The sequence below is a fragment of the Sinocyclocheilus rhinocerous genome, unplaced genomic scaffold (assembly GCF_001515625.1).
Source record: "Sinocyclocheilus rhinocerous isolate Xijiao unplaced genomic scaffold, SAMN03320098_v1.1 scaffold1306, whole genome shotgun sequence".
In the NCBI taxonomy this organism is placed as follows: domain Eukaryota; kingdom Metazoa; phylum Chordata; class Actinopteri; order Cypriniformes; family Cyprinidae; genus Sinocyclocheilus; species Sinocyclocheilus rhinocerous.
The window spans coordinates 88,342-92,080 of record NW_015630031.1 but is presented as its reverse complement, the minus strand read 5'-3'; the positions used below and the strand labels follow the sequence as shown (position 1 = coordinate 92,080).

At 37.0% G+C, this 3,739-nt stretch overlaps 1 protein-coding gene across 1 annotated transcript in view; it reads right to left on the bottom strand.

Annotated features, from left to right (window-relative positions):
* Positions 1-3,415, bottom strand: part of LOC107739810 (vang-like protein 1) — an 85,144-nt gene extending 81,729 nt beyond the window's left edge. Inside the window, exon 1 of the mRNA XM_016552013.1 lies at positions 3,250-3,415. The gene's annotated coding sequence lies outside the window, so the exon portion shown is untranslated. The remainder of the gene's footprint in view (positions 1-3,249) is intronic.
* Between the last annotated feature and the right edge of the window lie 324 nt (positions 3,416-3,739).

Sequence of the window (3,739 nt, the reverse complement as noted above, 5' to 3'; positions counted from 1 at the left end):
TAGTTTGGGCAGGAGGTGGTTTGGGATGATAGTGTTAAAGGCTGAGCTGAAGTCCACGAACAGGATCCGCACATAAGTCCCTGGTCTGTCTAGATGTTGCAGAACATAATGCAGTCCCATGTTTACTGCATCGTCCACAGACCTGTTTGCTCTGTAGGCAAACTGAAGAGGATCCAGCAAGGGTCCAGTGATGTCCTTCAGGTGGGCCAGCACCAGATGCAAACAATGAACATTACGATAAATACAATAAAAAAACTGTGCTTTAAGTTTTTCAGGTATGGTAGGTCTCAGTAGGTAGGTTACAACAGGTAACAGTAGCACTCAGGTAGTAAATAATACATAAATTGTATATTCAAAATTAAAAGTAAAAAAAAATAAAAAGTTTTCACTATAAATTAGCTAAATATATACTGATCTTATTAAATGGATACTAATGTTATTCAGTCAATAGCTGTGAGTGATTTTTATTTACTTTTGATTAACAAAGACAGCAGCAAGTACTAGATTGCTGTCACTTTTAAGTCACTTTAAATAACTCGAAGCAAATAACACCAGAAGCCTCATGAATTGAAGTTAAAAATGATCGAAAATGCATACATCCCTACTATATAGCAGGTGAATATATATGTATATATATAAATGTATCTATATATGTGTTCCTGTGGCTCAGTGGTGGAGCATTGCGTTAGCAGCGCAAAAGGTTGTGGGTTCAATTCCCAGGGAACACACATACTGGTAAAAAAATGTAGTCTGAATGCATTGTAAGTTACTTTGGATAAAGGTGTCAGCTAAATGCATAAATTATTAATTAAATTAATAAGTATTTTTAAAAAAGTATAAAAAATATATATATAAAAAAAAAAAGTATAAAAAAAAAAAGGGCAAAACTTTCCCTGATGACCAAAATTCTGAAGTGTGCAACTGTTGGACACTTTACTATCCCATAAGGCCAAAGGAGAAGATTTGTGAATGGCAATGAAGAGATGCAACTGATGCTGATCAGTCACTTGACAATGACAATAGCAACATTCTTACTGTGTGCTTCCCCCCTCAGTTGAAACAAAAAAAGTTGCTTTAACACAACAAACATCAGACATGTCAACTACATCCCCACTTTTCTCTTCTGCAAACTACTGCGAATACTAGAGATTTTCTATTAATGCATTTATGCCTCAAGAATCAAACCCATGACCATGGCATTGCTAGTGCCATGCTGTACCTTTTGAGCTACAGGAAGGCTGAATTTTGGCAATACTGATAATTATGGTGAGTAGACAGAATTATTGAACAGTCTGTAAGACTTTAAAATGGGGGGGAAATATAAAATGGGAAATAGGCTGTTCACTTAGTATGCTAATGCTTTGTTTTCTCCTGTTAGAGGTCAGTCACACTGAATAAATTTTTACATTTAAAAATGAGAGAGGCACTGCAGTGGAGTGAGAAAAACACAAGGTCTGGTAGAAGTTTTTTTTATTTTATTTATTTCTTTTTTTTAAATGTTGAGCTTAGAAAAACAGCTGAAAAGCAATGAAGTGAAATTCTGCATTATGTCAACGTTCCTTTCACTGTTATACTGTAACACTCTAGCGCTGGCCACAGAGGAAAAGAAAAAAAAACTGTTGACATCTCTCAGTCTTGATATTTTTAGATAACCGATAGTTTAAAAATATATATCTATTGGTATTGATTAAATAGTAAAACCATTATGGCATTTTTTTGGGGGGGGGATTGAGGCTGAATAACACTGCACTGTGTGACATTAACCACAACTTACATTCAACAACTATGAGAGAGAGGCCTACCATTTAAAGAGCCATTTCATTTCTGTCTTTCAAAAAAGGGTGTAGCAATTCTTAAATGGCTTTGAAATTGTAGCTGCATGACAGGTATGTAACAGACACTTTCACGGTCCTGTGCAATCCTGTCTAAACTGTACAGAAATTTCCAGCCATCAGAGGTTCAAGCACAGATATAATCTATATAAATGACAGTGTTGAATAATTCATAGGATGGTGGGAATCTCCAAGTTGCTAAATGGTTTTCTCTTTGGTGGCAGGTTGTGCATGTTTCAATCATCACACCTCAAATTTCTGTATGACAAGCTACAAAGAATTGAGCTTCAGGAAATGACTTCTGGAATGTTTTGGATAGTCAGAGCCAACAAAGATGACAGATTATTCTGCAGATAAACAATACAAGCGTCAAGTCCATGATGATCAGTGAAGCATAAAAGAAAAGCATCAAAAATGACAAAAGACAGATATTAAAAAATATACTAGTTTGTTCAAATTGAAATGACTTTAGATGGATTCTTATCATGAGAAAGTGTTATAATGTTGTTTACATTGAGGATTTACACCCATAAATTGACCACCTTTCCTGTCAGCTCAGTTTCAACATTGGCTTTTTACTGAAGTACTGTTTACACTGGTCAAGTGAAGCCTTTGTTTTATTTAATGGCGAAAAACCCGTAACTCTTTGTTTGCCAACTCCCAATTGTACCTGTAGCATCCCGCAACTCAAATAAATGGCGGACGCTGTAGGAAAAACCCCGGTCTGTTCAAGGCCTGAAGCGTCTTGCCTTACTCCATTAACCATAAATTACATTAGTTAGCCTATACCCCACGACTAACCGACCCAGACAGGGGAAAGACCGCTGTAAAACAATAAAACTCTTCCCGAGCAGGAGAGAATTAAGTTTGGAAGAGAAGCAGCGATATTCCACTTGTCACGTAAGAAGCGTGTCAGCGACACCTATGCTCCCCCTCCCCTATTAATGATATAACGCAGTTTTTCCCAATGTGCCCATGTATCCAGCCTGACACGTGTTTCCGTAACAACACTAGTCCTAAAGCACTGAGCATGCTTCTCCAAAGCTGTTTCAAACATACTTTCCAAGGCGTTTTCCACTGTTACTGTGGGAACTCGCTGCAAATAAAGTGTCATTTTCAGTCCAGTAAAAAAAAACACTGTACCTACATGTATGGATGGGCATCTAGTCGTGTTCTGATGTCTAGCTGGTGGCCAACAGAATGAGACAATTGTCTAAAAATGAATTCTGTGTATACCCACAGGGTAAGACTAAATATATAAAACAGTAGCCTACGGACAATATTTGATAGTCAGTTGAAGAGAAGATATTGAAACAATGCATGGTTGAGAATTCACAAGTGTCACAGCAGTTCTATAGCAAGCTAAGCTCACAGCGGCAGAATGCTTTATCGCAGTCCGTGGATATAACAAACTCACCTTTACCGAATCGTTGAATTCTGATGGAAAGCACGGAACAACTAATTTATTTTATATATAATCCCTGAGTATGTCCGAGACTTAAAGTGACCGAATTTCCTGTGGTAGAATCAGCTCAATACATTGGGATTTGCTGAGGGGCAGTGCTTCCTTTAGAACTAAGTGAGGCGAAAGTGCAGTACGAACATGACGCGCTAGGGGAACAACAGTGGCCGACTATAACGCCTACTGTAGGTAGGCTAGGAATTCTTTGAATAGAATAGAATAGAATAGAATAGAATTCATTATGTAACTAGCAAAAACAATGTAGCTACTACACAATATACAATAGCCTATACAACAGCACACGATTCTATTCCCGCGTGTTCAAACAAACGTTTGCAAAAGTAAGGATATAGATGTAAAATAAATTAAAGTCAGGGAGTAGACGAAACTAATAAAAGCAAAATAAACAAATAAATTAATAAAAAGTTGTTTTTGTAAAATATCG